Source organism: Polyodon spathula, chromosome 11 (assembly GCF_017654505.1).
Source record: "Polyodon spathula isolate WHYD16114869_AA chromosome 11, ASM1765450v1, whole genome shotgun sequence".
Classification (NCBI taxonomy): Eukaryota; Metazoa; Chordata; class Actinopteri; order Acipenseriformes; family Polyodontidae; genus Polyodon; species Polyodon spathula.
The window spans coordinates 31,660,352-31,674,178 of NC_054544.1; the positions used below are offsets into that span (position 1 = coordinate 31,660,352).

At 37.3% G+C, this 13,827-nt stretch overlaps 1 pseudogene; it reads left to right on the top strand.

Moving 5' to 3' along the window:
* Positions 1 to 13,418, top strand: part of LOC121323453 — a 21,510-nt pseudogene extending 8,092 nt beyond the window's left edge.
* The last annotated feature ends 409 nt before the right edge of the window (positions 13,419 to 13,827 follow it).

Below are 13,827 nucleotides of genomic sequence, written 5' to 3' on the forward strand. Positions count from 1 at the left end.
ATATATATGTGTGTGTGTGTATATATAAGATGTTATTTAAGATAAAATAGGTATATTAAAATATATACAGTTTCCAGGGAAGAAACATTGCTCAAACATGTCTAAGTATGTTAGCTATTCTGTCAAATTAAGCTGAATTTTGGTTTTGTCCAGGGTGAAGTGGAACAGATTGCCATGATGAAACCAAAAGGCCAAACTGAACATGAAGAAGGGATGTTGAAATACCTTGAGGATATCATAGGATCTGCGAGACTTAAAGAGCCCATTCAGATCCTTTGTCACAGAGTTGAATCGCTAAATGAATAGAGGAGAAAAGATATGATCATGTGCACTGTACTAAATAGAGAAAATATTGATTATACATTTTTTTATACAATATAGTAATATTCATTACATAATTTTAAATACAACAAAACTGTTAGACACAAGTACATTTTTGTAGGGGTTGTCATGTAATTTTAGATTTAAAAAAATCTGAAATGTTATTCAAGTTAAACAGGGTTAAGGTGGTGGAAAAAGATGCACTGGAAGGAGAGAAGAATTGTGCAATTGAATTCCTTACTATGGAGAATGAGATTTTCAAAAAAAGGAATCATGTTTGTCAATATTACATGTAAGTTACTTTTTATGTATTACTGACACTAATTGAATTAATTGGTAATTTATTATTTTTTTTAATAATATTTACTGCTACTTTCTGCTAAGAAATTGCATCCTGTGTTGTACCTCCTTTTCATTCTGATGATATTGCTGCTATCCGTTCATGCGACCAACCACACAGGAAGTGATTAAGATGTATTTAATTATATGAATCTATAGCAGTATACTTCAAAGATGGATATTAATTAAAATATACAAAAAGTAAAAGAAACCTGGAATTCAGCAGTATTTGTTTCTTGCCGCCTTAAAATACAGCTTTGTTCTGATTTATTTTTACTTTATTGGATGAATATGCTATTTATTGGGACATATATATTTGGTTTAATTGAGGATACAGTATTTTCAAATGATGAATAGAGATCGCTTTTCAGAACAAAACAAGTCGCGTAGCACAGTGCAGTGAGTGTGATATGCTGTGGTTTGCGTAAACCATGTTGAACTCAAAGGAGGAGGACCCTCCTGTGGTTTCTCAGGCAGCTGTTGCAAAGTTGCGATTTTAATTCTGATTAGGAATAAAAAATAAAAAAAAAACATGGACTCATTTTAACATTTAATCATTAATGTGATTTCATTCTTTTTCTTTTCATTAAGAATCAAAAAAGTGTGACTTGTTTGTCTCAACAGCCTCATTTAATTGGGACAGCTGCTTATTCAGGATATTTTTCCTTCACGCAAGTCGGTCCCGATAAAGCGTCACCGACTGTACCATGTTAAAAGTCATTAAGTGTTTTATTTTTGTCAAGTAGGATGAACAACAACTCATAAAAATTGTAAAAGCTAACGGGGAAACGAGGACCTCGCCAGAAGGTGGAAGAAGCAAAGAGTTCCCGTTCATCAAATTGTAGTCGGGGGGGGGGGGGGGGGGGGGTTCTGGATGTACTAATGCAACAAAAGAAGTCTGGAAAAATACCAGGAATCCTTGGGAGATTGGTAAGTTTTCAGTTGACTCTTAATATTTGTCAGCATGGATAGATATTCTCTTTCCCTGCCCATCTGTAGAAAGGAAAACATAAACATAATGTGACCAATATGGCTATGCATGTTTATGCATAACATTTACATTATGAATTCCCCTACTTAGAATTCATTATGAAGTGTTAAAACAAAAAAAACATCCTTCTCCTTGCCCACAAGAGGTACAATATCACATAGTTTGGGAACTTCTTTTTTATTATTATTTTTTTCTTAATTTTTATTTGTGACGTATGCTGTTAATTTTTTGTATTATATTTAAACAGGGAGATCTTGGAGCAATTGATGAGAAGTATGATGTGGCCATTTCATCCAGCTGTGGATCTCTGGACAACATACTTGTAGATACCATTGATACAGCTCAAGAGTGTGTTAATTTCCTTAAACAAAATGTCGGTGTTGCAACTTTTCATTGGGCTAGATAAGGTAGATGAAATATTTTCAATGAGTGTCATAATATATTTGCTAAAGGAGATTAAGTTTAAATTTAGGTAGCTTTTTTTCTGTAATTCCTACTGTGTTTCTTTTAAATATTCCTTGGATTCTGTTGCAGTCTTCACATCATTTAGAATTCATTTATACCAGCAGGTGGCAATACTAACTTATCTAATGTGTAAATAAACCTGCAACAGATTATTAAGTTATGTTATTTTTGGTTCTTCCTTTCTCGATTTTAGATGAAAGTTTTGGAAAATAAAATGGCAAAGATTCAGACACCTGAGAACATTCCAAGGCTCTTTGATATGGTGAAGGTTCAAGATGAGGCCATACTTCCAGCCTTTTATTTTACCTTGCGTAATACTCTTGTGGCAGACCATCTAGAACAGGCTACTCAATTAGCCTTCCAGAAGGACAAGCGTTGGAGAGTGGTGACACTGCAAGGACAAGTCATAGAACAGTCTGGTAAGTGTCTAACACTAATGATTTTTGAGTTTATTTGAGTTATTAATTTATTCTGAGCCTGTTTATAAATAATACCTTTGGGATATAATATGCTACACAGATTTGTACATTAAGGTATGTATTGATCTGATATTTTATAGGCACAGTGATGGGTGGTGGTGGAAAGGTCATGAAAAGAAGAATGGGATCTTCTTTGGCCCAGGAAGTTTCTCAGGAAGAGGTTAGATACAATAAATAAACTTTTATCCTTTTCCTTAAGTTTTTTTGTTTGAGCTACTGTAGTTTGATTTGTGTTTGTCCTTTTTTTTCCCTAAATAATTAGACACAATGGAAAGAAAACTTTAAAAAGATCTTGTTTTGGCACAAACCTACCAAGAAGGAAAAGGGAAGCTTGCGGTAACTGGTATACTTCAGTTCGAATTTTAATTTGTTTTTGTTTTTTACAGAATAAGAAAGCGCTACTGGAAAAGCTGATAAAGTTGAAGCAGAAGTAAAAAGTCTGCATAATTTAATTGTCGACATAAATAAGCACAAACTAAAAGCTCAACAAGATAAACTGGATAAAATTACCAAGGAAATCGATGATTGTGCTTCTGCAATAACTAAAGCTCAGGTTGCCATCAAGACTGCTGGAAGGTATACAGAACAATCATTTTCTATAGTCAAATAACCATTTAAGCACCGCCACAACCCCCAACCTGAACCCGATTTTAGGATTAACCCTTTGCAGTCCATTTATTCAGCGCTTGTCAGGCGCATCAGGTCCAATTTGTTTTCAAGCGCTATTTAAATTTTTTTTTTCAGAGTAAAAGGGGCTTAAAACGCATTGCATGGCAAAACGACATCAGTTCTGCATCTCCAGTCAAGTCCCACCCTGTGTTTGCTGTATTTGTCACATACCAAACTCCTCATGCGATCCAAGTCATTATTACTGTAACATCTCCAAAAAAGCTCTGCAAATGTCCATGTACCTCCTCTGTAGTTGGTGGGGCTATGAGATAAGCACTCCTTTTTTGGGGGGGGTTCAGTTGGCCTTTGAAAGGTTTTCTCGACTTTTCCAAAGAAAAAAACGACTAGAGACCCGTGCTTTACGTCTTTTTGATGATGTTGGACAGGGTCCGATATTGTACGGGAAAGGGAAAATTGTAGTGTTGGACCTAGTCCGACATAGGGCTGCAAAAGATTAAAGTGGTTGATTGGAATACTCTTTCCTAAATTTTAGAAGAAAATGAAAAAGATGGGGTTGTTTCTGGAACACAGAATTGACTTTTGTTTTTATTTTAGACATTTAATGTCCATTCATTTTAGTTGAGGCCTCTATGAAGGTTTGTATATTTGAAGAGAATGAAATTGCTTTAAAAAGTGAATGTGGTCTAATCAGAAAGGGCTACCATTCTATTGAAAATAATTTTATTTTATTGAATAAAAGGCGACTGGTTTATTTTGTAAGTTAATTTTAAGTGTTTACTTTTTGGTATTGGCGTGTTTCCTGAAGTGTTGTGTTGTGTTTTTTTATTTTATTTTTTTTTATTTGTTTTATAGAAATCTTAAATCTGAAGATGCAGTTACTTGTACAGAGCAGGAAATTGTGGAGAATGATAAGGCTGTGGAAGAGCTTACAGGGGAGCTGAAAAAACTTGAAGAGGAGGCTACCGTTGTCATGAAAGGATGCAAAGAAGCTGAGGCAAGATTGTAATCTCTAGTATGAAATACAGTCCCAAACTCCCTTCCACGGTTCCATTTTAAAATAGTACTGAAATTTGCACGCACATGGCTGCAGAAAGAGACTTATTTTTTTCCCTAAAGTCACAAGGATTAGCCATAAGTACTTTTATTTACTTATTTGAAGTGAACTTTTGAGTTTATATGTTCAAAGATGCGTGTGGATTTTAAGTTTGCAATATATGCACACCAGCACCTTGGATCTTGAAATTCTCAGCTAAAAAGTAAGGGAATTCACATGTTCTGCTGTTTTACGTTTTACGAGGCATTTTACAGTATTTAATTTTTCACTACACGTTAACTTTACAGTTGGATGCAATCAGTGTTAGTGACAGGAGAAACTATGCAAACCAATGAGCAAAACAATGTCGCAACCAATTAGAGCCTGGGGGGATAAAATTAACACCAAATATGAAGAAACAAACAGAATAAATACAGTGGCCCTCCAAAAGTATTCACCCCCCTTGTACTTTTCCACATTTTATTTACATGGAATCAGAATGGATTTAATTAGGAGTTTTTGCCACTGATCAACACAACAGTCCATGATGTCAAAGTGAAAAATAAAATCTACAAATTGTTCTGAATTACAAATATAAAACGGAAAATAATTGATTGCATAAGTATTCACCCCCTTTCAAATGACACACCTAAATTAGCTCTGGTGCAACCAATTGTCTTTAGAAGTCACAATTAGTTGAATGGAGTCCACCTGTATGCAATTAAGGTGTTTCACATGATTTCAGGTTAAATCACCTGTCTCTGGAGGTCCCACAGTTGGTTAGTACATTTCCTAACAAAAACATCATGAAGACGAAGGAACATTCAGAGCAAATCCGGAATAAGGTTCTTCAAAAGCACCAATCGGGTAGGATATAAGAACATTTCCAACATTTCCTGGGAGACACTGCATACGGCAACATAGCCCGGGTGCTTCACAAAACTGGCCTTTATGGGAGAGTGGCAAAAAGAAAGTCATTGTTGAAAAAAACTCACATCAGATCTCGCCTAGAGTTTGACAGAAGGAATGTGTGAGACTCTGAAACTACATGGAGGAAGATTCTATGGTTTGAGACCAAAATAGAGCTTTTTGGCCTCAACGCTAAGCGCTATGTTTGGCGCAAGCCTAACACCATCCCTACCATAAAGCACGGTGGTGGCAGCATCATACTATGGGGATGCTTCTCTGCGTCAGGGCCTGGAAAGCTCGTGAAGATAGAGGACAAAAAGGTAAATATCCTGGAGTGGCCCAGTCAAAGCCCAGACCTCAATCCAGTTGAATATGTGGAAAGAGTTGAAAATTGCTGTGCACCAAAGGTCCCCATCCAACTTGACAGAGCTTGAGCAATTTTGCAAAGAAGAATGGGCAAAAATTGCAGTGTCCAGATGTGGAAAGCTGGTAGAGACTTATCCAAATAAACTCATGGCTGTAATTGCTGCCAAAGGTGCCTCTACCAAATATTGACTAAAGGGGGTGAATACTTATGCAATCAGTTATTTTCTGTTTTGTATTTGTAACTTAGAACAATTTGTAGATTTTATTTTTCACTTTAACAGTATGGACTTTTGTGTTGATCAGTGGCAAAAACTCCTTATTAAATCCATTTTGATTCCATGTTGTAACACAATAAAATGTGGAAAAGTCAGAAATAGTGGACAAAAAATGGCAACACCTGGGTAAATGAGGGACACAAAGTATATTGAAAGTAAGGGCTTCCACACAGGTGTGGCTCATGCGTTAATTAAGCAAATAACATCCCAGCATGTATCTGGTCATGTATAAAAATGCTGGACAAGCCTTGTTGCCTATAATTATGGCTGTAAGAGGAGACCTCACTGACTTTGAAAGAGGGGCGATTGTTGGGTCGCTTTTAGCAGGAGCTTCAGTGACCAAGACAGCTCAACTTGCTTATGTTTCACGAGCAACAGTTTCTAAAGTGATGCCGGCATGGAACTCTGAGGGAAAGACATAATCAGCAAAAGGCAACAGTGGGTGGAAGCGCATACACCAGGATCATGATATCCGTGCATTAATTCTTAGTCCAAGGCAAAATGGGCGAGCAACTGCAGGTCACTTGACTGCAGATTTCAACCTGGGGCGCAAGTAGCCAGTTTAATCAAATACGATCCACTGAGAATTCCACAGAATGGGATACCATAGTTGGTTTGCAGTGCACAAACTGCTCATTACACCTGGCAATGCACGTTTGCAAGTCCAGTGGTGCAAAGAGCACAGGTAAAGGACTACTGAGCAGTAGAGAAATGTGATATGGCCAGATGAATCATCCTTCAGCATGTTCTCGACTAATGGACGAGTGCATGTCTGGCGCCAGCCTAAAGAACTCTATAGCCCTGAGTGCTTGGTTCCAACAATGAAAGGTTCTGGTGGTTCCTTAATGATGTGGACCACATTTTCCTGGCATGGTTTGGTTGCACTCATTCCCTTAGAAGGCAAGGACAATGCTAAACGCTACTTAATAGTACTGAGTGATCATCTTCTCCCCATGTTGCAGGGGGGGGGGGGGGCGGGGGGTGGGGGGGGGGGGGGGGGGGGGGGGTCTTCCAGAATGACAACGCCCCCATCCACAGAGCACGTGTGGTTGATTGTACACTGGTTTGATGGGCATGACATTGATGTTATCCATATGTCATGGCCTTCTCAGTCACCAGATCTGAGCCCAGTCGAGCATTTATGGGATATTCTGGAACAAAGCCGGAGACTGCGTTTTCCACCTCTATTAGCCAGACATGAGTTGGTTGACTTTCTCGTAGAAGAATGGTGCCGCATCCCTCCTGCAGAATTCCAGAGGCTGGTAGACTGCCACGGCTCATACACGCACATGGTGGCCCAACGCCCTATGAAGTGGCTTTACATTGGTGTTTCCAATGTCCACCACCTGTGTGTGTCTCGCTCTCTCTCTCTCTCTCTCTCTCTCTCTCTCTCTCCTCTCTCTCTCTCTCTCTTTCTCTCCCTCTCTCTCTCTCTCCTCTCTCCTCTCCGCTCGCTCTCTCTCCTCTCTCTCTCAATTTTATATTTATATATATATATAATATATATATATTATATATATAGATTATATATAATGTATGTAAACACACACACACTTAAAACTGTTCAACTTTTGTTGCCTGAATTGAAATGCATTTTTTTTTTTTTTTTTTTTAATAACACATCCTACCACAAAAAAAAATTTAGAATTTGTAGAAAATGAATATAAAAAAAATAATAACTAAAAAAAACTGGAATAGCTTGGTTGGATAACTGTCCACCACCCTTGTAATAGCAATCCTAAATTAGCTCAGGTATAACCAATTGCCTTCAAAATCACACACCAAGTAAAGTGGCCTCCACCTGTGTTAAATTGTTGTGATTTACATGATTTCAGGATAATTTCAGCAATTCCTGTAGGTTCCCTCTGCTGGGTAGTGCATTTCAAAAGGCGTTTTCAAAATAACTCCGGGACAAAGTTGTTGAAAGGCACAGATCAGGGGATGGGTATAAAAAATATCAAAGGCCTTGAATATCCCTTGGAGCACAGTCAAGATGATTATTAAGAAGTGGTAGGTGTATGGCACCACCAAGACCCTGCCTAGATCAAGCCGTCCCTGCAAACTGGATGACCCAGCAAGCAGAAGACTGATCAGAGAGGCTGCCAAGTGGCCAATGGCTACAGGTTTGTATGGCCAAGACTGGTCAAACTGTGCATGTGACAATATCCCAAGCACTCCACAAATCTGGCCTGTATGGTAGGGTGGCAAGAAGAGAAGCCATTACCCAAGAAAGCCCACCTTGAATCCCATTTTGAAGTATGCAAAAAAAACAAAAGAAACTAGCCATGTGGCAAAATTTTTTGTAGTCTGACGAACCCAACACTGCGCATTACCCAAAGAACACCATCCGTACTGTGAAGCATTGTGGTGGCAGCATCATGTTATGGGGATGTTTCTCATCGGCAGAGACTGAGGCACTTGTCAGGATAGAAGGGAAAATGATTGGAGCAAAGTACAGAGAAGTCCTTGAGGAAAACCTGCTGCCCTCTGCAAGAAAGCTGAAATCGGACGGAGGTACACCTTTCAGCATTATAACGACCCAAAGCACACAGCCAAAGCTACACTGGAGTGGCTAAAGCTGGGCTTACGCTGCATAATTGTGCAATTGGGAGACGCTGCGCCACTCGCACTTACCGATTGAACTACGATTTCTCACTGTAGATTGGGGATTGCAAGCTACACACACTACACGAGATATCTTTTTGCGGACTGTATCTATTTTCATTGCAGAATTGTAGACATTATTCGGGAGAATCGTGGACTCAAGCGAGGAGGCGATCACTGTGGATTTGTTTTGCACAGAAAAAAAGAAAACAACGTAGAGAAGATCCATTTGGACACGCAATTGGCTTAATAGACGTGGCTAATACGGACTGATGATGCAACTCGAGTTGAGGTGCAACCAAACTATTAAAATCTAATCTGTTCAAAAAGCACAACACTTGCTCGTAGTACAAAATATTTATTAGATTAAAAGATTGGTGTGGGAAATTAGCCGTCAAGCAAGATGCGCACCCCTCGTATTTTGAATAAATTAGCAATACAAGCATACAGTAGGGGTTTGAAAGGGATATTGAATACGAGTGACTGGAAATTGATTGCCAGGAGAGCACACACTACCACACACAGTATTTGCGTTGGCGTTAATAAGCTTATAACAATTATTTACTTACCAGGTACCTTCAATGAGCGATCATGATAGGAAATGTCACTTATGTCAGAGGGGCACAACCTTTCTCTTCGTCGCTATTTTACTAGCTTGTCCTATTGGCTGCTGCAGCATTTGTCAAGAAATTGGCCCTTAGCCCCTCGCACACTTCACGAATTGCTTTGTCGGGGACTAAAGTTTTCGGACATGTTAGAAATTTGTTGGGACAGCGTAAGTGTGTCGGGAGATTGCAGAAACTATTAACAGGGCATCGTAGACCCTCTCACACTTACCAACCATTTTGTCCCAGACAAACTCAATTTATCCCAGATTTTTAGAAATTAGTCGCCGACTCCTCAGCTCGTTGGTGATCAGTAAAAATTGTGCAGTGTATGCCCGGCAATAAGGAACAAAAAGGTAAATGTCCTTGAGTGGCTCAGTCAGAGCCCCGACCTAAATCCAATTGAAAATTTGTGGCATGACTTGAAGATTGCTGTCCATCAACACTCCCCAAGGAACTTGACAGAGCTTGAACAGTTTTGTAAAGAACAATGGTCAAATATTGCCAAATCTAGGGGTGCAAAGTTGGTAGAGACCTATCCCAACAGATTCAGAGCTGTAATTGCTGCCAGAGGTGCTTCCACCAACTATCAACTCAGCACTGTGGAGACTTATCCAATTATGATCTTTCAGTTTTTTGTACTTTAATATATAACTTTTGTCCCCTTAACTGTGGAGTATGGTGTGTAGATAAGTGGAAACAATTCCTCATTTAAATGCATGAAACCCTGAGGCACTGACAACAATGTGAAAAAAGTTGAAGGTGGTGTAGACTTTCTGTAGGCACTGTGTGTGTGTGTATATATCTATATATCTAAACTAAATAAAATATTACAATATTTAAGGCACTCTTGCAATATTTGTAAAAAAAAAAAAAAAAAAACACTACTTAAACATTTTGGATAGTTAGCCCTACTCACCTGTCTATCAGTGTAGCGACTACGCAAATGTCAACGTCACACACTCCTTACATACTCCTTAGTAGTTCTTGTGTGACTAATGTATCTAACACTGTACGCTGATTTTTAAAAAATGTCAAGAAGCTCATCGTACCAAGGTTTTATGGTGTTATAAACACCGGAAAAACGTAAAGCCTGATAGTGTTTTATCAGCTAAAACTGATAAATCTTTGGTATGTGATGCTTCAACTGTCGCTTTAAATTAACTGTCAAGACCCACTTGTTCTCTTGCTTTCCATGCTTTTTTAACCTTAGCGGTACATTTATTTTGCGCTTGTCAGGCGTGTTGGGTCCAATTTATTTTCACGCTCGCTGTTTAAAATAATTTTTTATTTTAAATAAATAAGTACTGAATCGCAAAAGGACACTCAGTATTGTATCTCCAGCCAAGCCCCACCCCTTGTTTGCTGTATTTTTCGTATACTTCTACAGACGTGCATACTGATAAATCCTCTCCTGATAACTTGTTTTATCACCAAACCCCTCAATAATGCGATCCAAGTCATTATTTTATTACTATAACATCTCAAAAATCTCTCCAAATGTCTGTGATATATTTTTGAGCGCTGGATGCAGAAGCAGCTATCTCCTTTGTTTTAATGTCTGTGTTATATCTGTGGTGCATGGGGCTATCAGATCCGCTTTTTTTTTTTCTCCCCAGCTTCAGTTCCTATCGGCCTCACTCTGCCATTGAAAGGTTTTCTCTGCTTTTTACGGAAAAAAGTAATACTAGATACCTGTGCTTGATGTCTTTTTTTATGTCGGACAGAGTCAGACATTGGACGGGAAAGGAAAAATTGTAATGTTGGACCTGGTCCGACATAGGACTGCAAAGGGTTAGTCGTTGATTAGAATACTCTTTCCTAAATGTTAAAAGAAAATGGAAAAGATGTTTTTTTTCTGAAACACATAGTTGTCACAAAGGGTTAAGCCTGCTAACTGCTATTAGCTGCTCTGTTGCTTCTACTTTTTGTGCACTTTCCACTGTATTTAATGTATTATGCATTTTTTTTAAACTGTATCATGTATGATGCATTTCTCTGTATTTAAAGTAGTATGGGTTTTCTTGTTGTTACTGCATCTTGTAAAGCGCTTTGAGATAGATAGTGGTCCACTATGAAAGGCGCTATATAAAATTATTTGATATACAATGCTGCCAATCCACTCAAGCATCTTAATTCAACAGAATGTAATTATTTTATTTTGTTTTTTAAACTCTCAGTCCTGACTATTAGTGCCAGAAGGAATCGGATACAGTACTTAATAAGAACGTTGCCATATAGAAACCTTCTGAAAACAACCAAGAACAGTATTTAGTCTAATGTGTGTTACATTGCATGCTAATGTAAATTCTATATCATTCTAGCTGAGATTATTTGTAAGCATGTGATTTATTTTTGTCTTGTATAGGAGACATTGCCTGAGGTACAGGAAGAACATAGATGTGTGCTCCAGGAGATTAAAGCCATTCAAGAAGATGATCATGCACTCCAGAAAGAGTCTCTGAATGTACGTCTTAAGATTGAGCAAACTGAAAGTCATATTGCAGAGCATCAGTCGAAGATTAAACATTGGCAAAAAGAGGTAAGTGTAGATTAATTTCTGGATGTTTTAAGGATTTATTTTCATATAGTGTTTTGGTGGCAATTGTAGCATCATTACATTTGGTTTATGTTACTTATTAATTAAAATGCAATGACCCATTCTTTTTATATGTGTGTGCATATATAATATATTTTTTTTTTTTTTTGATTGTGTCATTTGTGCCTGTTTTAGATTTCTAAGATTTCCTTACATTGATGACAAGACTGCTGAAGAGCTACAGACACTGACACAAGAAGATCTTGAAGCAACAAAGGATCCTGGTCTCTTAAATAATCAGATAGCATTATTGGAAGCAAACTGTTTGGAAATTAAACCTAATCTAGGTGCCATTGCCGAGTATAAGAAGGTAAATATTTTCCATTTGCATTAAAGCTTCTGTATTGAATTAAGAACTTTTAATGGTTGGTATTGTTCTTTTAGGAGGAACTATACCTGCAGAGTGTGGCTGAACTGGATGAAATTACCAATGAACGTGACAACTTTAGAAGGGCTTATGAAGATCTAAGAAAGCAGAGGCTGAATGAGTTTATCGTTGGATTTAATGTAATCACAAATAAACTTAAAGAAAATGACCAGATGCTCACACTAGGTGGTGATGCTGAGCTGGAATTGGTAGACAGCCTGGACCCATTCTCGGAAGGAATAATGTTTAGGTAAGACTTGTTTTATTGTCTACTTGCCATTTCTTTGGTGCTAGGAGACTCAATTCATTAATTAATTAATAAGTATCCATAGCTTTGTACAGATTGGATGCTAGGGGCTTTTTGCTACTGGTTATCTGACAGTAACAACTGTAATGTACACTATTGACTTGTTGCCCATTTTTGTAATCTTGTAACTATAATTGCCTGTACATTACATTTTGGATACCTTTCAGTAATAAGCAGTAATAAGTGTTTTGTGTGTTATGGTGGCCTAACATCCAAAATAGACTTAAACGGGCAATGTTGTTGACCAGGGTTGGTAATGGAAATCTCAACACCATCTACCACGATAAAAATGTTTCTAACATGAGCCTTTCCTATTATTGTTTAGTGTCCGACCTCCCAAGAAAAGTTGGAAGAAAATCTTTAATCTTTCAGGTGGTGAGAAAACTCTTAGCTCTCTCGCTTTGGTTTTTGTACTTTATGGATGAGATTGATGCTGCACTGGACTTTAAAAATGTTTCCATTGTTGCTTTTTACATTTATGTAAGTATAGTTTTACATTTCTTGCTACTTAAATTATGCTTTATCAAACAATAGTTTTATTGGGTTTGTTCTAAGAAAATGAATCCAGTAATTGAAGATTCACAGCAGAGACCTAGTCAGGAGTTTCAATTGTAAGTTAATACTGTTTCTAAATATACTTTATACCTTAAAGTTAGTAAGCAATACCATGGTAGAGTACAATGCTAAATCAGTAGTATACTGACCCTGGCTCACTTTTGAGAGATGATTTATATTTAATTTATTCTGTTCTGGATTTAACATCATATTTATGGAAGTAATACATTTGAGTATTTTGGTTTTTTAATTGCAGGAACAAACAAAGAATGCCCAATTCATCATTATTTCTTTGCAAAACAACATGTTTGAGATTGCTGACAAGACTTATTGGGATATACAAAACTCACAATACAACAAAGAGTGTTTGAATAAATCAAAAAATGATTGCTTCAAAAGAACTTGCAGAAGTGCCATCTTAATGAAGAAGCCTGTACTGGAAGAAAAGTTAATGTCAAAGTTCTCAAAACAGAAATGTTAGAAAGGGAAGGGATTTTGTTTGACTGCCACTTTTTTATGTGTAGTGTGTGTGTGTGTATGTGTGTGTGTGTGTGTATATATATATATATATATATATATATATATATATATATATAAATCATGACAACAACATGGTTGTGTTATTTTGTCATTTAGACACTAATCCAAAGCGATTTAGACTAGGGCTTGAACTAAGCATCAACAACTGTTGCAGTGTAACTTACAATAGGACCTCAGTTTTACATCTCATCCAAAGGATGTATTCCTCAAACAATTTTTTTTTTTTTTCTGGCAATGATGTTTTTGTTTACCATCTACACCTTTTTTTTTTTTTTTTTTTTAATCTTTCCGCAATAAAAATGACTTTAATCTTCAATTTACATAATTTGTGTGATGATGTCCAGTGTCTAGAATAACTTTTTCTGCTAATGTTGTTCACAGCAATTGCTGTGTATCCACAGAATATGTTTTACTAGATCAAAAGGCCAGCAGTTAAATCTCA